This window comes from Brachyhypopomus gauderio, chromosome 1 (assembly GCF_052324685.1).
Source record: "Brachyhypopomus gauderio isolate BG-103 chromosome 1, BGAUD_0.2, whole genome shotgun sequence".
In the NCBI taxonomy this organism is placed as follows: Eukaryota; Metazoa; Chordata; class Actinopteri; order Gymnotiformes; family Hypopomidae; genus Brachyhypopomus; species Brachyhypopomus gauderio.
Window position 1 is genome coordinate 7,075,755 of NC_135211.1, and position 26,649 is coordinate 7,102,403.

At 41.2% G+C, this 26,649-nt stretch overlaps 1 protein-coding gene across 4 annotated transcripts in view; it reads right to left on the reverse strand.

The window, feature by feature from the left end:
* Positions 1–25,811, reverse strand: part of il1rapl1b (interleukin 1 receptor accessory protein-like 1b) — a 310,446-nt gene extending 284,635 nt beyond the window's left edge. For all 4 annotated transcript variants that reach the window (XM_076972391.1, XM_076972239.1, XM_076972313.1 and 1 more), the window contains exon 1: positions 24,986–25,811. The gene's annotated coding sequence lies outside the window, so the exon portion shown is untranslated. The remainder of the gene's footprint in view (positions 1–24,985) is intronic.
* Positions 25,812–26,649: the final 838 nt, after the last annotated feature.

Sequence of the window (26,649 nt, forward strand, 5' to 3'; positions counted from 1 at the left end):
CATCCACCACTGGACATACAAACACACACACATTCACCCTAGTGACAGAGCACCATGCACCACTGGGCACACAAACACATTCATGCACAGACACTCAGACAACTGCTTTTATTGAACATGAAAAGACACATAGTGACACACTCAAGGAGAATTTTACCTAACCTCCATGTTTTTAGACTGTGGGAAGAAACCAGAGGCCCTAAAGGAAACCCACAAAGACACGGGGAGAACATGGAAACTCCACTCAGATAGAGACTTGAACCCAAAACCCCAGTGCTGAGAGGCAAACATGCTAACCAGCAAGCAACCATGTTGCCCAAATAATAATAATAATAATAATAATAATAATAATAAACACAGACTGGAAAAATACTACCAATCACATATGATGATAATGAAAAAATAAGCAAAACAAATTAGATCACTACCCTGGCACATTATATAAACATTAAAAATGTACAAGAAAATACCCTAAATATAGATTTATTGACCACAGCCTGGAAGTGGAAAGGGGCAGATATCAACACATCTGGATGCCTGACAGCACAGACTGCATAAGCAATGTGCTTTAATGAAAATAGAAGACAAGACACATTTTTGATATACAGTACATTTGTTTGTTTTCCATTTCTTTTTACATATCGTCTATATACTTTTGATTTGGCAATTATTATCACAGTCATGGCAATAAAGTATTACAGAAAAATTAGTCAGTGAGGCATTGAGAGAGGGGGAGAGAGAATGAAACAGACAGAGAGATAGATAATACTGATATTAAACACAGAACCACGCTTACAAAGTACAGACTCAGTGAACACTGCCCGGTCGTGCAGACTGGCCTATATAAGAAATCATGGCCACGCAGATCACATAGTCTCTGTTAGCAGTACAACAATGACTACATTTGAAATATTTGGCCAAATTCACTTTACAAAATTGGAGACGATGCAAGCCGACTTTAAGTATCTAATACTGACAAACTGTCCATCGTATTAGTTTTAGACAAGACAAGAAAGAGCACTTAGCAGCACTAAAGATCTGCATGTCACCACACAAGGGACAGTGGGTCGCCCACCCAATCACAACTTAACATATTCTTTCATGCTAATTTGTATGTTCATTAATTGTTCATTTGCTTAATATTGTTAATTTCCTTAATATCACAAAGGTTTGTTCATATTGTTTCATACTGTAATCCTGCTTTGGCAATCCTGCTGTATTCCTGCTTTATCAATACTGTAAAGGAGTGTAGCAATGCCATAAATTTTACTGATGTTAAATGTATTGTCCAGAATAAAAGCTTATTTTTTTTATGCTTCACTGATTTGGCACAAAGGATTATTCTACAATTCAACGGTCCAGAGGGGAAGTGTAGGCATAAAAATTTCAATGAGGAAACCATTATGGCATAAAAAAAAAACACAAAAAACAAAACACTAATTTCCTCACTCAGGAGAGAGTATCCACACATATTTGTTGAAGAGATTCCACTAGGAACTTGGATAGATTGTTTTAATTAGCGACTGACTTGTTTCCTCGTGGCTGTGAAGTGAGAACTCTTCTGCTCAAGAAACTAACTGAAAGGAAAAATGAGACCGTACATGGAGATTCTCATTCAAGTATGACAACAGGTCTCCTTCAACCACAGTTCTATGGATTTGTTTTCACACTCCTCACACTCCTCGCTAACTCACCAACACCTAGCTGACACACAGAAGCTCCTCACTGATATTCGAACTCCTAAGTAAAACACATAACACCTTCATTAAGACTCAAGAACCCCTCACTAACACACATGAACTTTTGAAAGACTATAAGACCAATGTAACTAACACAAATCTGAGCAGCACTTAAGCGTAGCACATAACCACTGAGAAGTCTACCTTTAGATACCTGCTGGCTGACAAAGAATTCTGGATATTTCTGGAAACTTTCTGGAAAAGGCAAAATATCAGCAGTGCATTGCAATTACACCAAATCAGAAATGTATATGATTGAATGAAATAAAAAACAGTGCTTTATTAAGAAATCGGCACATCTATTAAAGTAGCTGAAGCTCCATAATTTGGGAGCACTGATATGCAGTGTGGCAGCGTTAATATAAAGGGGGGCAGCACTATCTACAGATTGCAGCTCTAATCAACTGTGGAATCACTTAACAAGACAGAGGCAGCATTAATCTACAATGAGGAGGCACTTGTCTTCAGCGAGGCAGCACTATCTACAGATGACAGCACTAATCTACAGATGACAGCACTAATCTACAGTGTGGCAGCACCGTGGTGGTACTAAGATACAGTGTGGCAGCTCTAATCTATAATGGCATCACCAATCTACAATGTGTCAGCACTGCAATGTGGGAGCACTTGGGTATCGGCACTATTCTGCACTGTCTATAGTAAACCAGCACTAAAACAGTGTGGTGCAATATAGTGTCTTAATCTTTGTGAAGGAAGATTTGGCATTTTACTTTGTGTTTGTGAAAACTGCCATTATTCTCTGGCTGATTGAATCAATGGAGCTTTGATTTATGTTTCTTTTCTTTTTTTTCTGTAGTGTAGGTTAGTGGTATCACTAATCTATCCCAGCACTAATCTATAGACTGGCATCACTAATCTGCACAATCTACACTGTGGCAACACTAATCTAGAATGAGGCAGCAGTATCTACATATAGCATGTAGTAATAATCTGCACATTGGCAGCAGTAAGGTAGTGTAGCAGCACTCTATATTGTGAAGAACTGAATATATGCAGAATTACACATAAACACAAACGTACACACACAACCACTTCACTATTATCACTTTATTAATCTAAACCATTATTCTGTTACAGTCTTTCAGATATTCTGCAATGTTTATTTATTTTTATTTTTTTTTAACTCTTGTTATTATTGTCAGTTGAATTTAATAATAAAGGGCAGAATTACATGCTTGGTTTTGTAAATGTTATTACCTCATTCTTATTACTCTGAACAACATGATGAATCAGTTATGCATTTATTTTCATAACACCAAATCAAGTGTACCTTATAATTGCATGCATGAACTAAACAGCATGCTTGTATTGCTTAACTAAAACTTTAACCTCCTTTTCCGAGCTTTATCTAGTCATACACAAGTTGTATTTGAATAAATATAAAAATATTAAAGCATCTTAACTGACAATATACATATGACAGATTTAACAATTATGTCTAAATGCATCAAGAACTAAATCAAATCAAATCAAATATATTTATATAGCGCTTTTCACAACACATGTTGTCACAAAGCGCTTTACAGGATTTACAAGGTTAACAGTACTATGGGTCCAAATCCCTAAACTAGACACATTCGAATGAAAGAAACAAAAGCAAAGAACAAAGAAAAGTAAAGGGTGAGGGGTTTTGGGGTGGCTCTCTCTACAGGGTTGTTACACAGACTGGAGGAGCAGAGAGAGTGACTGATCCACATCGCTGGGTGTTGTAGTTCACAAGGATCGGTGCTGCCAACGCTGGCCGGACCTGGTCCCCAGAACACTGCGGGTCAGCCTTAATGAGAGAGGCACCATGAGTAATGCCCCCATCTCTGACCCCAGTCATACGGTCTCTGCCCCCAATCACCCAGCCTCTGTCCAAAGCCACCAAGTCCCCCTCCAAGACACCCCCCCCCCCCCCCCCCCAGAGCTTTTCTCCAAGCCCACTGAGCTCTACCCTCACCCTCCCAATCTCATCTTCCCCCAGGCTGCCAGGTCTTCGTTTCCGTCCCCCCCCACCCCCCAACATTGTGCTCTTGGTCCCAGAACCCTGGCCTGAAGTACAGCGCCCCTCCCTGCGTTCCGTTTTGATGAATCACCTGGAGACGAGCACCACGCTTCCCTCCGTCACACGCAAGGACGCCGGGGGTCTTCTTGCGGATCAAAGAGCAGAATCCATTATGGAGTAGAAGTCCTAGAACAAGTGTGCCTACTTGTAGCCACTTGGCTGTTGACGGTGTAGAGAGAAGGCTGTTCTCTACAGGCTGTACGCACCACTCTCCCAGGAGAGCTGTTGGGAGTCTCACCGTGACTATCATTTGTTGAAACGCTGTGCAGGAAAACTTCATAGTGAAAAAGCGCTGGTGGTAAAATGAAGAACGTGAGCTCAGACATCAGCAGAACTGCATTTCTATAGCAGTTACATAACAGCGTTGTTGTAGCATAATTGAATTTAAATTGCATTGTACCTAGAAACTCTAACAATGTGGCATCAAAGAGGCTATCAGAATATGATGGGCAGGTATGTTATTATAATTTGATCATAGCCTCAGTTATTTCCTTAATTTCCCAAAGCAATTGTAAAGATCATGTCTGTTTGGCTGAATAATGTTTGGGTGTCATCATCTCAAACGCTTTGAGCCTGTCAACACGCTCTCACAATGTGCCAGTTCAACACCACCACACTCAATCATACCATTACAAACACTTCTGCATTCACGCATAAAGATAGTACGATCCTTGGTTTGAGAATTCCTCCAGCAAATCTGGACTAAAATATTATTTTACATAATCCAGGAACAAAAGCCCTATTATGCAGAAGCGCCCCCTAGTGGGCCCGCCGGCGGGCCCAGCTCCTTTACGGCGATATAAAACATATTAAACATTAATGAATCTCCGAACAAAAGCGCTTAAATCAAAATTTCCTATCCCATCTACATGCCTACCGAGTTTCAGCCGTCTACGTGCAGCCGATCGCGAGATATCCGGCTTTGAAGTTGACCACAAAAGTGCACCCCGCGGGGGGGTCTCCCGACATATCCGTTTACAAAACATATTTATGTTGTGAAATGTCTTAATGTTTTGTCACCTAAAAATCGTTTACTAATAAGGCTTTAATTTAAGACCTTAACAGCGTAGATCCGTTGTGGTTAAGTACCTTAAAAAGCTTGCTCACCTCACTGCAAAATTTTCCAAAATCCGCTTCCTGAATGAGACACTCCGACAAATCTGCCCCCTAAGCGTCACAGAAGCATTCTTAACGCTGATTTGACCCCTCATTACAAAGCTGCAGCGGTTCTGCTTTGATTTGAGTGGTTTTTATTGGTCTAAAGTGGGGTAGTGACTTTGAGTGACAGGTTTTACAACCTCTCCCACGGCGAGGTGCGAAGGGGAGGGGGGGAGGGTGAACCAATAAGCCCACAGAGACAAGCTGGCGCCTCAGAAGTGATTGAAAGCTGTTCTAACCAATAGTGTACATCCTTCCGAAGCTAGCCAGCCCTCATATGACATGATTGGTCAAGTATATTTTTAAATTGAGCCCTCGGAAACTGGCGCTTCATTTCCAATTTCGGCCGCTAGCATAGCAACATAAGCTAACCCTTTGCTAACCTAAGCTAAGCTCCCCAGAACACACTGTTCGGCGAAACTGAAGCAGCCATGGATTATTTTGTTCGTTTTTATGCGGATTGTGGATACTTTTGAACATAAACGGATTACTTTGTGTGGAATATATGAGCAATTTTCGGAATTTTCGCCAACCCGGAAGTAAGACGGTACACCGGCTACGACGCGATTCTACGTACTGTGAGTAACAATGGATAATTTTTCATAAGCGATATTGTACAAAATATATATTCTAATACTAAACATTAACTAAGCGTTAGATTATAAACAGTTTTAGAGCGTTTGAGTGCTGCAGCACTCTGTATCGTGTCGGATGCTACCGGAGTTGGCTACGGTAACCTAGCTTATGCTGTCGGACTATATTGGACATAAATATGATATCATAACGTTCATATTTGGACATGAAATTTAGTCATTGGAATTTTCTGGTCTTGCTGTAATATGTGCAGCATTGTTGTTTGTCGTAGCTCCTCGGTTTCGTGTAAGGAATTTGTTGGCATGTTAGCTTAGTTGGCTAATGGTGTGTGTTGGGTGTGGCATATTTAGACATGGGTGTGGTGCACTTGACATACCTTGGATAAAGCTGAATAACTTTTCAATGCTTGCATGGATTTGCTCCATTTTTTCTGTGTTGTTAGAAAAGACCCTAGCGAAATTTATTGTAATTTCTGATACCTAATTTGAATAACTATGTGAATATACATTCCAGTCATGTTCAAGTTCAAGTCAGCATTTGTGACATTCCTGGCATATTAGCATCTGCAATAGAGGCTCTAAAATAAACCAAATTATGTGAATATGATACTGAAGTGTATTAATATGTTCCCCCAACTGCCTACTTCAGTTTGAGCCATGAATGATAATTTTCCTATATGTACAACTTGAGATATCTAGTTTTAATGTGAACTATGTCAAAAATGTTAAAAATGGCCACCGGGTGTGCGAATCTGCAGTATAAGGTTAAGTAGGAGCTACTGAACAGGAAAGCTATTTAACACAATCAATAATATACCCTGCACAATCAACAATACACCCTCCATAATCAATAATACACCCTGCACAATCAACAGTACAGCCTGCCCAACGATGCTATAAACTCTACACAATCAGTAATACCCCAAGCACAACGATGCTATAAACTCAGTAATACTATACACAATCAGTAATACTATATATTTCTAGAGACAGTGAAAATGTCTGACTGGCAGACAACTTAATACAAGTGTGATTTATGTCTGTTTAAGGGCACCTGCTCTCTTTAACTCTTCCTATTTTCCTATTGATTCTATTAATTATTTTAATGCTGATTCACATTTAGCAGCCACAACTGAGATGTTTGTTTTTATTTGTTAGAGATAAGCAAATTCAGTCGGTTGTATTTAGTTAGTTGGCTAAACTAGGGAGTGAAAGGGGTATTTAAACGAGGTGGCATAAATAGTTTACGTCCGTGTGAGAAGATTGGAAGAAATGGGTCAGAACGTGTAAGCCTTTGAATCCAGTTTGTCGTGATTCAGGGAAATTCCATTTGGCACTTAAAAGTGAGTCTGGCGGTGCAGTAATGTACATGCAGTGTTGGAACAATGTGGGATGGAAAACGCTACCTTGGTGGTAGATTTAGGAACAGTGTGTGTTTGAACACACCAGATGTTGAGTGTTTTCCAGTTGTGCTGCTCCACCCTCAGCAACACAGAAATGTTCATTAAATAATAACAGAGAAACAAAAATGAAACATTGGGTCAGGCCCAACCAAATGAGAACAGGCTTGACCTCACAGCACTGGGTACCGTGTCCAATGGCATAAACATAGCCTAGGATCATCAACACAGCTGCAGTGAAGAACCCTATTCTGAAGATGATCTATTCATATGACATTTCATATAAATTAGCTTCATATGATAAGATCATAAAAACATATATGCCAGTCTAATTCAACAATGGCCAACTATTCATATTACATAACAAATGTGAAAGCCAGACAATGGGGTTTGAGTCCATCCCAAAGATGCACTGCATGAGATTGCTGGATTTCTGTATGGGAGAGTTGGGATTTCTGCATGAGATTGCTGGATTTCTGCATGAGATTGCTGGATTTCTGCATGAGATTGCTGGATTTCTGCATGAGATTGCTGGATTTCTGCACTGAATTCCTGTGCAGTGAGCAGCAGGTGAGACCAGGCCCTAACCCTAACCCTAACCCTAATCCCAACACTAGCGCAGTAAGGGGAAGAGCTGATATTAGCACTTCTGCTGTTGGAGTGTTCCCAGGACTTGCTGACAGTATGGAGTCCATCAGCCAGCCAATCAATCCTCAACATAACTGCTGTGTGGACAGCGCTAGCAGCTTCAGCATGTGAGCGTGATGTACCATCCTCACGGATTCATCCGGGAGTTCAATTTGATATATTTGGTACCGGTATTGCTGTTTTCATAGGCTGCTGCTGTTGTGTTTGCTGTTCAGGTCTTTATGTCTGCCACAACAGTATTTCGAATAAAGAAATAACCTAACTGAGAAGTTTCTACCATTACCATTTTTGTTCACATTTGAGTGGAGATCAATGATGTGCCCCAGGGTGAAAGAAACTGGCTCTATATGGACAAAGTAGAATTGTGGGAAAATCACCAGCACATTCATCCAAATGTACAAAAGGAAGCATATGTCACAAAAACATTTAAAATCCATTTGTAGAGGAAGTGCACACACACACACACACACACACACACACACACACACACACACACACACACACACACACACACACACGTTGAGATTTGCAACCCCCGGTTGTTCTAGAAAGCCATACCAGCCTATGCTTTAGACTACTGAGCTCAGTATGTGGGCACAGGACTACAGGTGAACTTAAACAGAATGAAGGTTGCTGATTGGCCGTGGATGCCCCCATTATAGTCACAGGGCACTGTGGCATCACTCGGGTGACCATGTCTTTGGGTAGCATGTGAGAGCATGGTTTCCATGGAGAAAGTAGGAGAGGAATATGGACCTGCTTCCAGACCAGTGAGGACAACCAGTTTACACACACCCAGCCACTGGGGCCGGGTGTTACCACAGCAACTCAGGTTCTGGATCCAGGAACAGGAAGAGTCCACTGCACCGTCCAATCAGGAGTGCCTTAACAGTTCTCGGCCTCCCAGTGTGAAGTAGACCACAACAGTGCCTGCGGGTGCTTGTTACCATGGCCAGGTCAGGATGTTGAAGGGGATCACACAGCCCAGAAGAATATACAAACAAATGCCTCCATTTCATTCCTTCCCAACACGTTATGCAATTCACTTTTAACTGTGTTTCAGATTGAGCCGAACATACATGCGTTTGACAGTGGTTTTGTAATTACACCATCAAATTAGTATAAAATGAACAATTTATATAACAAAAATGTATAATCCGTTGATGACACTACCAACCCCCAACCTAATTCTACCTAACCAAAGCATGTTAGGTTAAAGCTGCAGGTGCGTACTCTGAGAGCAGCTCATACCTCCCAAGCTCCAGGTATCCAGGTCTGCTCCCTGAAATCAACTCAGCGCAAATGCCTACACTTCCCATCACCCCCTGCTGCGATGCAGGCGAGCTGACACACTCCCATTGGGTCATTAGTGCAGAGTGACAGAGTGCCTCAATCTCTCACTCCCTCACACACACACACACACACACACACACACACACACACACTCGCACACACACGCGCCCACGCACAGCTGTGCACAGGACCAGCAACATTTACAGCAATTGTGCATTATTATCCATCACGCAGGGGCCAAATGTGGGGAAAGTTAACCACATCAGTCAATGGAGTGTGAATCGGAGTCCCTGTCCTACTGTTAGCACAAACGACACCGATGCGCATGACAGCAGAAGGCCGCAGTGTGTGTGCTGTGCATAATCAGCTCGGCACCCGAGAGGAGGCTTTGTCATTCGGGTAGAGCTGATGCTAACTAATGCTGCTACTAAGCATATGGCCACTTCAACGACTGGTCTGTGCTGCCGGCCCCCGGATACACCTGCCCTTGCACAGGGTTACAGCAGCTCACTCAAAGTTATGCGTGGCCATCTTTATTAACGAGGCTCGCAGCACCTCCTGCCAAAGATTGTAATGGAAAAATAATAGAAGAGGAAAATAATAAAAGAGAGGAGAAATGTCACTGCGCATTTTTTTTTCTTCTTCAGGCCTCTCACTGGGTGGTTTGATTGGCAGGTGCGCCTCACCGCTCTTTATTAGACTGTAAATAAAACCGAAGGAGTCTTCTCCGCGCAGACACACGGGAAAGCGGTTCGGCACACCAAAAGAAGGGGCGGAGTCTCTGAGGAGCGGGTGCACCAGGTTCAACCACCACTCACGTTTAATCAGCCAAATCACTCTACAACAACAGTGGGTCACATGGCCGGGCCCCGAGGGCCCAGCGCAGAAGAAAGCACAGCTCCTATCCCCCCACAGCTAAGCTGCAGGCTTTCACTGTGGAGGAGCAGAGGAAAGGACTCACAGATCCATAAACAAAGGAGGTCAATTCCTCTGCAGGGGGAGCAGAGAAGACACACACACACACACACATGCACACCCACGCATCACACGCGCGCACACACACACACACACACACACACACACTGGGCCCACACACGAGCACAAAGCCACTGACGGATGCCCAGCAGTGGAGCAGTACAGAGGAAAGCGTGTAAGAGGAAGAACATTTGTCAGGCGGCTGGTGAAGAAAAGAGAGCCTGGGTGATGGCGTGTGAGGTATGGCCCTCCGTAGCTCCACACAGCCCCTGGTTTATATCCACCCTGCTGGGAGAACATGCGCACCGGAGCCGGCCTACTGGGGCGGGCGGGTTCTCCAGGAGCATGCGGGGGCGGTCCGAGGGACAGACTGACGTGTGGTGCAAAGACGAGGGAGAGCACGGTTGATGATCGTGAAATCGTAGTTTTCACCTGATAGTAAAATTGACCCACGGTTGCTGATTCTATCGGGTGACGTCAAATTCATGCACACGAGGCGGGAAGAGATTTCAACTCTGCTCACTCTGACTTTGATTCACTCTGCTATTGCCGTCTGAAAGGTGATGCCTCTGCTCTGATGACTGGTACACAAGAATGTTTTGTGCATAATAACTTCTCAGTGCGCTTTCCCGTGTTAAGGACATTGCAACCAAAACAATATACAACTAATATGAACACAACTCTACAAATGAACAATTGGAATATTAAATCCTGTTTAGTGAGAGTCAGAAGAGCATATGATTACCTCAGGAGTTTGGCATGCTTCAATCACTCCACTAACAAACTGTACATAAAGGGGCAGGGACTCCAGATGAATGCTAATCCTGTAAATTAACAACTCAGCTACTAATCTTGATATTCTGAAATGGAAATGCTTTTAGTCGAGCTCTAAAGCTAACTCATTATGCGGTATCAGAGATCTTCCTAAATCTGTGCCAGCCAGTGGCAACTCTAGGCATTTTTAAATTAAGTGAAAATATCTCTTTATATAATCTCTAATGCTGTTTTTGTTGTTTAAAGAACACAATAGATATACAGACAAGTGAATTTGAAATAAATGTCCGTCGACGGAGTAGTAGGAAGATCGTAGGTCAATGATGAGACAAACCAGAATGCCATTACTAGGAGACGTAACGTGTTCACTAAAAGCCACTGCATGAGACTACGAGTTAAGAACTGAGTCTGGTATGAGCACCATTCAACTTTTGAGTCTCCAGTGAAGAACTGTAGTTTGGTCTCACTATTAACCGAAGGCGACGTATTTTGGTGACAGAGAGACGGGGGAAGGGAAGGCACATCAACCACTCCCAGGATGCCTTGCACATCCGCACAGCCTAGTCAAAAATGAATGTTTAATGTTTAAAAGAGGGGATGATTAGTGCATATACATTCAATAAGCTTGGTCTGTCTCCCTTTGTTCATTAGCTAGCAATTTAGAGCGCTACCCTCTTCAGTGCCTGTCTTTCAGCTTAAACTACCCCCCCCCATCTTCCTCACCAGGCAATTTAGACTCTTTTGCTGTAAATAGTGTATTCACTGAAGTGCTGGTGCTTTCCAGCTTTTCACAAGCTGAAGTTAAAGTAGTATAAAGACACATCAGAAGACATATAAGAAGGAAGGAAGACAGCAAGACCTGACCCACACAAACGCATGACCTTGAGTTTGAAATAAATGTCCATTATCACAAATGAGGTAAGACCGTAGGGTGAGGTCAGTAACACAAGACCTGAAGAACACCGTACATGCAGCTAAATAGAACATTTAAGAGAAACAGGCAAAACAACTTGTTTTTTCAAAACATTTTGTTGTTTAAATGTTTTGACTGTTTGTATAGCGACTATGCTAACTATTTTTATATATTAATAATAAAATCAAGTAAAATCAGATAATGTGATCTGTAACCAAAACCTCAAAAAGGTTTATCCAAATATTTTGAATACCAAACCAAGTTAGGAGTCGTTGACTCAAATCCTTATCTCTGCTGGAAGAAATATAAATAAAACTACTCTACAAAACTAAAAACATTTTCTTAGCTTGTGAAAGAGATGATGCTAGCTACGTGTTGATGTAAAACACATGGAGAGAAGTTAATAATATGCTAGTTCCCAAATGAGTAGGTGGAAACAGTTTATTGTATAGTGCCCAAGCTGGCCAATCAGATGTCAGCGGTGACCAGGTGCATGTATGTAAAAGGCTAAGGACCACATATGTCCTTTACGTAAGATTTCACTGATTTCCCAGTTGTCACGGTTATAGTTATTCATAAGCCAGGTCATGTTCATTTAATTCTACGGAGTGGTAGAGTGCATGCTCCAGAAAAAAAGAACACATGGAGACAAGAGCTCCAGAGAGAAGAACACAGGAGGACCAGAGTTCCAGATACAAGAACACATGGGAACCAGGTCTCCAGAGAGAAGAACACAGAATGACCAGAGCTATAGAGCTATAGAGCAGATTCGACGCATACAAGACCAGCATCTAATCTCTTTGACCAATTATGTCTGTATTAGATAGAAGTTCACTGTGGAATTAAATGATGTGTGATTAGATACATGTGCCATGCACAACAAATCAGAAAGAAAATATGATCTAGAGCAGCAGAGAGTGGCTGCAGTTGATTGGCTAGCAGAAAATGCCTGGCTTATATAAGAAACATGCAGTCCCCTTCCCCAAAAGAAGAGCGATGATTGCACTGACACTACCTGTTAAGGTGATAGCAGTATATGAATTCCTTCTCCATTGTACTCTCTCTCTCTTCCTCCCCCTCCCCATCTCTCTCGCTCTCTATTGTGAAGCATTACTCTCGTAGGCAGGAAGTGTTGGTCAAAGCTGAGTTATCTGTTCTAAAGAAACAGCTATAGCCTTCAGCTGATACCACAATAAATCCAAGGTCTCTTTCCCAAAGCTGGTCGATTGTGAGGAGAGGAGGTTTATCTCACTGTAATGTGCTATGTATCACATAGAAAACCTTCATGAATGAGTAACTAGACATGCTGTAGGCAACTGTGAGGGACAGGAAAACCCTTCAACACTCTCTTTTTTGAAAGCCCAGAGCATGTAACATTTCTATGATTATCTGCACCTTTTTCACATATGTAACAGTACATTACACATGCACGGAAGCATAGAACAGCTTGCGCCCAAATCTGATGGAAATAACCAAAAAGAAGCTCTTGGTGGTGGTAAAAGGGAAGAAAATGATTATTCTGTGCCGTCTTGGCCTTGCTTCATCACTGAGAAAACATCCTTGCCTCCGGGAAAAGGAAAGAGAGAGAAAAAAAAGATTTGATTACACCTTTGAATGCAATTTCATCTGGGCAGTAGGACAACACTTTCATCGCTTCAATTTTTATTTTTGTGTGAAACAATTGACCAGCATTTCATCTTTCTGCTCTCCTGGGATGCGCACATATGTTTGCAGTAGCACAGTGTGAACCGACAGTCAGAAAATGATTCCGTTATAACTTTTAAGCCATAGTGTTCGCTCAGTTCTCTCAAGATAGGGCACATAAAAAATAAAGACATAAAAATCTGGGAAATGTAGACATAGCCATTCAAGGACAGATAACTAAGAAACCCTGTTTATTGTCTATGAGAAAATTATATTTAAATACACATATCAGAAATTTCTAATAGTGTGTAGAATCATGCAATATTTAATCTTTGTTTTGGCATTATTGCTTTCAATATTTATATCTTCAGTATTTATGGAACCCTGAGATAATAAGGGCAACATCTTTCATTGGTTTATGAAGTATGCAGTGCTGGTCTGTCAAGATATTTTTGAGGGCATGAATGTTGTAATTAAATCCAAGCATTTTTAATATGTCGTCTAAATTAAGTACAGCCTCTAATACACACATACTTGGCAACCTTGAGATCTAAGAAAAAGCTAACTTTTCCAGCAAGTCCTAGACCCCTGGAGTCAGTAGAATAAGTAGATTTTGCGTTCTAGTGAATTTCTGTATACAATTCTCAAGCCAAAGATAAATGTATATGAAAAATATATCTATGTGATCACATCCAGTCAATCAAGGAAACAACACCCAGTGTTGCCAACTTAGCAACTTTGTCGCTATATTTAGCGACTTTTCAGACCCTCTAGCGACTTTTTGTAGTAAAAAGCGACGAGCGACAAATCTAGCGACTTTTTGTGGTGTTATTGGAGACTTTTGGAGACACAAGAAACACGCTCTTCAGCCCCGGTGGGTGCTGCCGTGAGCTCCGCCCACAACACTCAGTGCAGTCTCACACTCAGAGCAGACCCTCACCACTCCACGTCCACACTGCAAATGAACTGCGCATGCCCACAGCTGCCGCCGACGGGGGATGTAAATATAAATGCTTTAGTCTTCAGTGAGACACGACAAGAAATCACCGCATTTAACTCACACAGTCTCAGTCATTCTTCACCTCATTCATCACGTAGTCGGTCACTCGACTCGTCCACAGTGCATCTCTGTGAAAGCTAAACATCTAGCTAACTTGCTCATCATGTCTCACTCTAAACTCTATTCTCAAAAATACAGGAAAGAGTGGGAATCAAGTCCTGAATTTAAAGGCTGGTTGAAGCCGTGTATTGGAGATGATACACAGGCATACTGCCTGTATTGTAAGGTTGATTTCTAAGCCAACTAGTTCCTGCTAACTGCTACTCTTACTAACATTTAACAACACAGCAAAAAAAACAATTTATGTAATTTACGTAAAAATTATTTATTCAAAGCATTAAAGTCATGTAGTTCTTTTGAGAAGTGACTGCCTATTTCAAAGGCAACAGATGTTGTTCATTTGTAGTTCTAACATATTTAGGGTGTTTTTACTCATTTTTTTCTCTCCCAACGTTATTCTTTTACAGCTTCAAAAACATGTATTATGCAAATTAGGTGATGACGTCATTTAGCGACTTCTAGCGACTTTTAGGACAACCAATAGCGACTTTCCTTACTGAGGAGTTGGCAACAGTGACAACACCTAGTGGACCAGATAAAATGGCATAATAGATATCAATTGTCTAGTGACCATTCACACTGACCATTACATGCTGTGTAAACAACTTTTCCTAATAACAAAAGAAAATTGCTCTTAAAACTCAAGAAATTTTGGGGAATGTAAACCTTGCTGACAACTTTGCTACCTCATTCTTCTCCTAAGTCCTGCACTAATGGTAATCTTTAGTGAGCTAGCTAGTTAGGGACACTTATGTTCACAAGCTAGCTAGCCAACTAGGTCAGTTGTGAACTAGCTAGCTAAATGCTAAAATTCAGCTAAAATGTTTTATGGAAATAGTGGTTAATCTTAAATTGCTTAGGTGTCATTATCAAGAACTGTATGTGTTACGAATAAGTGATTGGTAAATGATAGTCATTTATTATATATGATTCTAGCATCAGTTCTAGGGGATTAAAAAACGCTGTCAAATTAGTTCTCATTTCAACTTTATCGTACCATTTGCGAGGCAAGGAGATATCTGCATTTCTTTTGTTGCTAAATATTATATTTAATCATACAGTATATGTTCTATGCTTATAAGATTTATCAGCTTATTAATGACAAACCTTTAAAAATCTTATTTTTACTCTTGAAATCCCCTTAAAAGGGTCTAGACACCTCTAGCTAAGTGACTTCCTGGAAAACTTCGTTGGGTAAAATCCAAAATGTTGTTCCTTAATGCTCAATAGATTTGACATGCCACCTGTTTTGTTTAACAACAATGTATTTTTTTTCTTAAGCTTAAAAGTTATGTGCACTGTTACTAACAGGGCTCTCAAGTCTCACGCATTGACCGTGAGACACACGCATTTGACCGTCTTCACACACTCACACGCCACACTTCCGATTTCACACTGCGAGAAAAAAAAATGTAGTTTATTTACCTCCGATCCATATCTATGTCGCCCTCCACTGGCGATCGATCGCGATATACAAACCCCCACCCCGCTCAACAACTTACGTTCGCCACCCCCCCCACCCCCGCTCAACAACTTACGTTCACCAACACCCCCCCGCCCCCCCCGCTCAACAATTAACGTTCACCACCCCCCGTCAACAACTCTCACACTCTGACATGAATCCAAAACTTGAGAGCCCTGGTTATTAAAAATATAATATTTTGAATTGAATGGTAAAACAACATATTTTTCTGTCAGGGGGCTCATGGTACCACTTTCCCATAATTCCATACTTCATGTTACCCCATTTCACAGATTACACAATCTGAAATGCCGTACTTGCCTCCTATACAGTACGACAAAGCAGTACGTGATAAAGCTTATGTCCGAATACACAGTATGCATTAAACAGTAAACGAAAAGTACCAGGATGGCTTACTGAATCAGGAACCATTTTGAAGTATGTGATTACAGCACAATATCCCATGATTCAACTGGAGCATTTATGATCATGTGCCGTCATATATCATAGGTAAAATGGCGGACGTAGTATGTCCGAAGAATGCACAGCTTTTACGTTTGAGCAGCATGTACTGCATTGAAATCTAGTGCGTACCGATTAAATATGCCATTTCGGATTGAGCCTATATCTTGCTTTCCTTGTCTTGATTTTGTGGCATCATCTTCTCAGTTTGTGTTCTTTGCTGGGCAGGTGTTCTTGTGCTTTTGCTTGTTTTTTTAGCACTCATTTTTTTGCTGTTCCATTGTCCTTTAAGTAAAAAAATTCTGGATTTGAAGTGGTATGTGCTGTCTGTGATTCACAGGTAATGTCTAAACTGAAAAAAAAATTTTTACATGTAAGAATTGAATTTGTACTAGTAAAAAAATTATTCTTACATGTAAACATGTTTCTCCCATTAAAAATGAATTGGAACAGTAATCAAGTATTGTTAGTAAAAATGTCATTTTTTATAACACAAATTAAATGTCTACTAGTAAGAGTTAAATTTATACTAGTGGAAATAAAAAAATTACATGTATAAATTGAATTCCTGATATCAATAAAAAAGCAATAATAGCTAAAGCGGTTTTCCATAAATGTCAAAACCAGCATATCATTATTCATTCCCAAAGCATTTCTGAAGTTTTAGCATTATTGAGTCAATGTCTAACTGTCACACAGTAAAATATCTGTTACACAACAGTATTTTATGTCAATATTATGACAGTGTGGAAGATAATACATGTTTTTTTTTTTATCCTCACTTTTTTTTATGATTCCAGCATCCTTACTTGACATATTGTGTCAAGTCATCAGCAAAAAAAAGAAAAAAAAAGACGTGTAATGCTGTTATAATAGGGCTGCGCCATGACACATTCTAATGTATCTCTGGTACACAGAGATGGGTATCAGTACTTACTCAAGTACATTTGCGAGGTAAAAAATTTACTTTCACATTTTTACATTACTGTCACAGTGAAAGCTCCGGTCCCTTCCCTGTGGGCGTGCCGTTACGTTGTCTGCGTGTCGTTATGTCCATATATGTACTTCCGTGGGTGTGGGTTGTCTGTGAGCGTGTTCGTAGTCGCACCTGTGCCTTGTCTCGAGATCACGTGGGTCAGCGTTATTCACCAATTTAATGTGCGTTCGCGCAGTGTCTTGTGCTTGTCTTTGTCTAAAGTTTCGTGTCTGCGCGAGTGTGTGTTTGTGTGCTGCTCGCGCTCCACCCGGAGCTTACACGTCTTTGCTTAATAAACGTTCTATGTTCACCGTCAATGTCGTGGTGCCTGCCTCCTACACCCGCCGTTACAATTACTTTACATTCCTCCCATTAAAGTTTAAAATTCAGTAAACATTTTAAAAATAATATACAATAACACATTTTTTTATCCCTTGACATAATTGTAAAATTGACCTGAAAGTTGACAAAAGCTTATTTTATGATAATAAATAAATTTTATGCATGGCTGTTGGAATCAGCATTTCTAATGTTTGTCTATGTTTAAGTCAGTTGTTATGAAGAGCTTGTCATGAAGGGAGACAAGAATTCAGGCAGTTAGGCGTCAGCGGTTTCTTTTAACAGAATGCCGCAGTACGAAGGGTTAATCCAGACCAAAACCAAAGGCAGGCGTAGTTCGAGAGACCAGAATGGTGAGAGCCAAGGTGGAAAAACAACTGGGAGGTTGCACATGACCAAACCACTGGTGAGAAAGGCAGACAAAACAGCTCAGCTAGAGACAATGCTTTGCAAAGACAGAGAGGGGAACTGTGATTAAATAGGGAAGTTGGGAACAACAGGTGAAAGTGATCAAAATTCAGGCGGTGATGAAAAAGGTGGGTGTGGTTGGTTGGTTGGTTGTTTGGGAGCGTAGCTAGTAGATGTGACATGGCTTCTGTAGGTGACATACCTTCAGAAAAAGTGCTACACTAAAAAAGTTGTATGATGATATTTACATTTCAGGATACAGCTGCTCCCACACAATGCTAGCTACTACATACCACTCCCACACTCGACAGTCCTGGTTGTGGTGACACCAGAAGTTGCATTGAATTAAAATTATTTCTAAGTGATGGGAGGAACATAGATGTAAATGTAAGTTTTTGACCTTGCAAATGTACTTAACTAAAGAGTATAAAGCAATCTCTCTTAATAGCAACTCTTAAAAGTACAATTTGTTCAAAACATTATTTATATAAATTGCTTCCCACCTCTGCTTACAGCGTACATAATGTGGTTGTCCTTAAAACATCAGTAGATTACCACAATGTTATGTGTTCTATTTGAATGGGAGTGATACCGGTGTGAATGTTATGAGTCTGCATGTTAAATTAATTATGCCACTTATGTTTTCAGGCAGCACTGTTGAGTACTACTAATAATGTAGTAGTAGTTCCAGAAGCCTCTAAACCCAGTTTTGTGACTCTGACGATGTTATTCCAACTGTGAGCCAAATACTCTGAGACCATTTCTGTGACTCTGAGCCCAGTACTGTAACTCTCAGCGCAGTACTGTGACTGTACAATAGAGTCCAATACTGTGACTCTGAGCCCAATGGCAGTGCAGTTCATCTCACGATTTCACTGGTTATGTGCCTATATCACACCTGTGGTATAGTGAATATAACATACAGAATGAGGATATTCATGACCCATATATACCTCCTGATGTTTTGAACAAAAAAAATAACTGGTCCATGAAAATGTCATTTTAAGAGAGAGTTTACAGTTAGTAGACTCCTCTAAATGACAGTTAGTGATTGGCTCTGAGAAGCATGGCACTAGTGGCAGAACCCATTACCAGAGTCTTATAAGCTTTTTCTATACTATAGTTGTTTACAACCACTATCTTCTCTGCTACTTCTCCTACTACAAATACAAATGTTTATCTCTTTCTTCGATGGTCCATGACATTCCGTGAGAAGGGAGAGTAAGGATGTGTGGGAATATTGGTATATCAAGCCCGCTGTGTGACAGAGAAGGCCTCCAAGGCCGGAATATGAGGGACAGTGTGTGAGGAGAGATACCTCCAAGCTGATGTTTTGCTGACCCTTTTTTCATCTATCCTATGTGATCTCCTGGATTATTGTCTGAGAATGAGATGAATCAAATCAACAGCTGCAGACTGTTTTTTTTTTTATTTTTTTCAGACGTCTGCGCAGCTTAGCTGGAGTTAGCGTTAACCCTAACCAGACGTCTGCGCAGCTTAGCTGGGGTTAGCGTTAACCCTAACCAGGCGTCTGCGCAGATTAGCTAGGGTTAGCTAACCATAACCCTGCACATCTCACCTCTACGAGGACTGACTGCTGGTATATAAGAGGCAGGGACAGTAAGGTCCTGTAAACAGGTGAATACAGATTTTCTTACTGTTTTCACATCCAAATGGTTCCCCCCCCCCCCCCGTGTGCAGCCGTACAAGTCAGCGTGTTCATTTATCATAATTATATGCCCTGTAGGCTAAAGGTGCTCTGTGGTTTCTCATTCATCAAGATTTATGCCCCGTATCAGGGAAGCTTGTTCCACTCCGACCACAAGTGGACTGTTGCCATCAGTGCCTGCACATCAAAGACCTGCTCCAAGTTCCTCCTGTTGAAGTACCTGCTGAGACAGCAAGATCAGCTTTTCCTCTTGGATGATTCATAGCGTGTGGTAACTAAGACGTTACAGTTGTACAAGATCGGACTGAAGCAAGCCGATCCGAGTAACGTCTCTTAAAAGCCTCTCATGCTGAATGACTCCGGGGAGCCTGTGCTCTCTATCCCTCTGGTAATTTTTCAAATTCTCTCATTTTTATTTTCCATTATCCATTTTATACCCATATCTAATTATTCACTTATTTATAAAATGTCTCTCGAGTGCTGTTATTAAACGTACTCGTATTCCCTTGTTATTAAACTCATCGTCATGTCCTTCCACTCATTCCTCAAGGCCTACATGCAGTCAGAAAATGTGCAGAACAGAATAACGCTGAGCTACAAAATGCTATTTGACTAATTGTTAATTAAATACTAACTTGTACAGCGTGACTCTGCTTTCAGTTACAACAGACCCAAATAGTCTTTGTCGCCTAGATTTGGCCTTCAGATAGGTGCCGAAACTACACAGCCTTAGTAATCTGCTCCATTAGAGTCTTTGTTCAGGTCTGTGGACCTCAGATGCCTCTGATTAATAGTGCAGTTGTAAGAACGGCTTGCAGATTGTACTGAATCACCCCCCCCCCCCCCCCAACCCCGAGCTGGAACTTATTCCTTTAGTAGATTTTCCAGTGCGGCCCACAGATGTCAGTTAAAAGGGAGTCCCCATTGAAGAAACAGGGCAAAAACGCCTTGCTTAAGGCTAAACCAGCATCGGGACATCTTCATTCATAGTCCTCAGACCACTGAACTACCATCACCCTGACTTAACCACATCATCAATCATTGTTATCTCCACAGCTATGGCGGCAAAGCCAAGGCAGCAGATCTAAGCTTCCAGCGTCTGGAAAAATGTCTGAAACAGGAAAGTATTGAAAGGGAGAATATATTATCATAACAGCTTGTGAACAAAATGATAAAACCTCCATCTTGGCATGTATTCAGCCAGATAGAGTAATCTCTTGTTTTTTAATTAACAAACCATATGCATTCATCTTTCCTTTATAACAGCATGTAAATAAAAAATTAAAAACAGAACAGGGCAATTAATGTGCATTTTCTCTCCATATTGAGTCAGCCTTGTTGAAGCTGCTGGAGCCCACAGACATGACACTGCACAGCATCGCGGGGACGCACGGAAGGCCTGACTGAGTAGCTGACCGCAACCCCACACATCTGCACAGATATTTCCAGAACATTTAACAGGTCAAATACCCCCAGACAGGACATAAATACGCTCACAGGACTAGTTCAGAAGCAGCCAGAAGCCAAAATCGTATGTCAGTCCCAGAAAATATGGCTGAATAACTTCAGGGTCTCATTGATATCCCAGGTCACTGCTAGCTAACAAAAATCCACAATCTCTAACTAAATATTTCAAAACATGTGTATATCTTAAAATATAAACCTGTCCCTATAAATCTTACAGCAAGTGCGTGCCTCTCGTAGAGCCAAATACCAATTACTAGAAATCTGCCGCTTTTCCCATAAAAGGATTAAATTCAAATCTATATAAGCATTCAGAGCACTTGGCTTGGCTTTGTTTCGCCCCTCTGCAAATTCCATCTCATCTCCCCGTATGACACAGGCGAGCAGGCAGGCTTCCCCGTCCCACGAGCCCACGAGCTGCCCGCAATCCCAGCACCATCAGCGCCTTTCACAATAATTACAAATACAATGGAGAAGATAAAGAGACATTGAAAGAGTCCCCACAGCAACACTCTCAAACACACAGCAACTGTCACAGGCACGCGACAGACCACCAATCAGCATTTCTGTTTACACACGGGCCTGCATGCACACAGGCACATACGTAAGCGTACAAGCGCATCCATTAATTGTAATTGGTCAAATTGTTCCATTAAATGGGAGTGTTGTCATAGCGTGCATCCACATTCAATATGACTGTTCACTGGCATAAACTTTTGCTGGAATGAAAGGTTGGGTTTTGTTTTGGTTTTCATTGTTTATGTTTTCTTCAGGGAAATAGGAATGTTTCTGATTATTAATTGTTACTTCCCTTGGCCTGTTAAACCTATTCACGTTGACCAAATACAGAACTGAACAAAGTATACATCCACAGCACAACATGGACTACATTAATGCTTTTCTGATTTCTTAGATGATATTATAATTAATATAATAATGTTTAACATCAGTTAGGTAAACAATGTGCTGGCATAAGTGTTTATGACATTTTGCCATCTTATTTTGCCATGAGTTGGCAGGTGTATGTATCATGAAGCAATACGAGAGAGTAATGGAGAATGAGGTTTGGCTAGGTAAAATCCCACTGCTCTTCTGAGACCAGTGGGCAGTTATTGGGGCACTGTGTCTTTCACTGGCCTGAGGGGAAGAACAGACAGGCTTAAGCACCAAAGGGGAACAAGCTGTTGTTTAGTCTTGGTGCTCCCCGAGCGTTTGTGCTTCATTACGCTCCTCTTTTCTCTCATCCCCTCATTCTCTCATTCCCACATTCTCTTTACAACATTCTTCTACCAGCAGAAATCAAATAACACCATGCTGTGTGTGTGTGTGTGTGTCTAATACACACCTTTCTTCTCTTCCACTCCATTACTCACCCCTCTACTCATCTCCTCTCTCCCTCTCTTAAGACATGCCCAACCACAGCATGTATATGAGCCAAATTACAAACATTTCCCCCAAACACACCAAATTATATGTATGCAATGAACCACTACTGTTAGCTCTATTTTTGTTTTGTGTTTTTACATTCCCCAAATGCTCATAGATTTACCAGAGTAACAGTCAAAACTAATTGAGTTTGATTTCAGTACAATGCAAGTTCAATATGAACTACAAATGTCACACTCCAAGGTTCTGGGAATACTGTGTCGATACCTTGCTTAAGATTCTAAACTATCATATAATTAGGTCTGAAAATAAAGTCATGATGGCTTAATCAAACGTCAGAGCAAAGTGCAGCAGACTCTGTGATGCTTGGAATAAAGTCCATTTCAAGAGAAGCTGGAAAATCATGGACAGAAAGCACAAACATTTAGGTTGTAAAAGAAATATCCCAATCATTTAGTTAATAAAGAAAGGAAATCTGCATAGAAATCAGACCCGTCACGAAATTAGTGATAGAAGTCGCTTTGGACACCAGTTACATAACAGGTGTTCTGGCACCTCCAAACTAACGGTGCCTCACAATTTTTAAACCAATAATTGTGTGAAATAATTGAATATGGTCTTTGCAGAAATGTGGAAGTAAATAAACATTTTCATTCTCAGAGTTTGTATTTGTAGATTTGATGTGTGCAGTAATTGGTGGCTTTCTGTCGCCTGAAGAAACTGCTCACATTGTGCGTTTTTTTTCCCCCATTACTCCCATTGGTTAGCTCATCTCAGCTTGTAGGCTTAGTTTCTTTTGTGGTAATAGGCTGTATCTCTATTCCAGCTGTTGTGCTCTCAATAGATGTCTGGATTTGATTTGTTTTCACTGGGGAAGAGAGGACAGAATCAAATTGGTTCCAGTTCTAAGAACCCAGATAACAGCATCCGGAAATGCTTCATTAAACAAAACAAATACAAAAAACGAACAAAAAAAAAACTCACATATGCTAATCACTGACATATTCACTCAGTGCTATTATAGAACACTTGGATATTTGAAGAATCGTCCACTGAAAAATGTAACCAGAACTTCAGAGGAAGCTATAGTAATCATAACTGCAGTTAAATAACCGTTCTAATTAAAAGACTTTGGGGTCACTACCTGCCCTATGTACAACGATGATGGGTACATTAAAGATCACCCCAAAATCGGCTAAAGGACCTGTGATTACAGTGTTTCCCACAGTGCAGGCCATATGCACTCTAATAAATACATGTGAATTTGGCTTCCTCTGGTCTCAGCTGTTTTTTTCTTTTTACTTCAGCAACTATAGAACTATAGAATCAGAACCATGTGGTTCCAGAACATTCGGCTACTTCCATATTTAGACACTGATATGATCATGACACCAATAAACGGTGAAATACTGGTAGGCTATATTGAAACTGTACTGATCTAAACACCGAGATGAATTAACAAATTTAACTAACATTAATAGACAGCCACGGTAAAAAAAAAAAAAAACCTGCGTTTCGTTCATCTTCGTGCTAACTGCCTCTTAACTGGAACAATTTAAAGTGCATTATCTTATTCACATGGGGGTGTTTTGTGGACTTTAATATTCGACATTGGGTTGACAGATACATTCCTCACCTTTATCGCCAGCGCACACCTCAAGGTGCCGTCGTGACTTCCTCTCCTCCGCCGCTACTGTACTTACACATCGCTGAAATGCAACTGTCTGAAAAGCGGCACTGTAGCCTCACGAATGCTGAAACAAGCTCTAACACAAGGGAGGTTTTTCATCTAAACTGATTGGGGAAATTCTCTGGTTTGTATCCAGGAGTCCTCTGGCCGTGTAACTTTACTGTACGGTGATAACGCACGGATTAGAACATTAAAACTACCAACATGATGCGAAGAGACTGAGCTGAAGAGAGCTGAACCCCCCCCCCCCCCCCTTCACCGCCACACACACACACACACACACACACACACACACACACACACACACACAATAATACACACGCACGTTAAAATGTTTCATGCTGTGCTAATTATTTGTGTCCCTGGTAAAGCGACAGACTTAAGAAATCACTTCAGCGTCATATGCTGTCATTGAATCCAACACAAATACAAACTTTTACCTAAAAATGAAGACAGAACTTACAGATAAATAATGCTATAGAAAAGATTACCCACTTGTGAGCAGAGCACATATTTATAAAACTGAAGACAGTGGTCAACAGAAAAACCTGGAAGCATACAGTGGTGAATTTAACAGACGTTGCAGAATAGCCGAGCAAGATCGCTTCAGTTTATTCCAGCACCATTCAATCCGTATATTCGATATGGATATTGACTCTGATTTACGACATTGGCGCGAATGTTTCAACAAACCCTAATGAAACAGAACACCGAAATTAACCTCAATATTACATTATTTTGATTAAACTTTTATCAAAATGTGACCACACAATTTGTTTGACCCAAAAGTAGGAAATAACTTACCCCCCAAAAAGCCCCAAAAATGACCGAATTCCGACGTCAGTGAAGGCAGGGGGTAATCATCACACGGTCGGACAGGGGGAAAAAAACCTCTTCGTCTTGCCGTAAACGAACGAAATGGTAAATTATGAAGGAATATCCCAGTCAGGCAGGGCTGAAGTTGTCATGAGGGCTGTCTATTCCACAGCGGACACGCATACTGCCCGCCTCTGAAATGTTCAAAATGCGCACAGAATCCCTCTCACATGTAAAACTTACAATTTTGAACAAAAACTGAAGGGAAATGTGGGAGTGGGGGGACAGAAAGATAGTATAAAACACCAATTAAGTCTGAATTGCGTGAGATGCGCGCGCCGAGCGCGGATGCCCCGATCCTTCGCCGCGACGCAAAGCCATCGCCAGCACGCGCGCGCGCTCCTCGCCGCGGTAAGGACGGATATCTCCGCGTATTCTCACAAGTATCGTGCGTTACCACATCCGACGGGGCTTCTCTCCAGAGTGCCGCTATGTGCACACTCGCGACCCTGACGGCTTATCGAGCGTCTCCGCGGTCCTAACGCCTGCACTGCGTCTCCCTCTCGGTGCTCAACAAGCGACCGGGGGCGCCGAAGCGCGCGTGTAATATATCCACGTCAGTGAAAGACAGAAGACTGTATAGAAATCAAGGGGAGAGCTAAAAAGCCGTGTTTTGCCATGAAGTCGATTCCGGTGCGCTGGCTGCAGTTGGTGAAAGTTGAGGATGTCGAGACTCCATCCTCCCCCTCAATGGAACCGTAGACTCAATGAGGACCAGTGGGCGACGCAGCTCGCGCTAAAGGATACGCGCACTGCCGCCCAATGGAAACAGGGGAGAAGATTCGCAGCGTGGCTCAGATCATCAGGGTAAGCGCCCCGTCTCCCTCCATCGCTCACACGAGCTGCCGTAATGCAGGTGAGTGCCGGTCGAAACGGAGACTCGTGACTGTCCAACGCAAAACACTGAGTCTCTGCGTGTCCCCCCCCTCCAAGATCACAGTGCCTTGCGAGGCGTTAATGACTCACAAATTAGTAGAAAATACAAGACCTAATAAAAAGCAATAGAAAAAATTATTACAGAGTAAATTTAAAATTAAATGACGTAGAACTGTCACTTGACACGTTTATGACCAAATATTATTATTATTATTATTATTATTATTATTATTATTATTATTATTATTATTATTATAAAAGTATATTTGATGTAGAAATCTGCAGCTCAGCATTCTTCATAGCTTATGTAGAAAACATGGTAAAACTAAAATGTAAAAAACGTTTTTAATAAACGTAAAAAAGTGAAAAAAGTCACAAAAGCATTAAAACTGAACAAAGTAAACACCATTTTATAAAATGTATATTATTGTAAAACATTATGTTAATGAAGGTATAATTTGCCTTCAGATTCTGGTCTAACATCTTTATTTTGTGCAAATCTTATACATATGGACATGGTGTCTATAGATGATCTGAAAAAGTGAGCAATATATTGACATTTGTAAACGGAAGTGGAGGTCTGTTCGTGTGTGTGTGTGTGTGTGTGTGTGTGTGTGTGTGTGTGTGTGTGTGTGTGTGTGTGTGTGTGTGTGTGTGTGTGTGTGTGTGTGTGTGTGTGTGTGTGTGTGTGTGTGTGTGTGTGTGTGTGTGTGTGT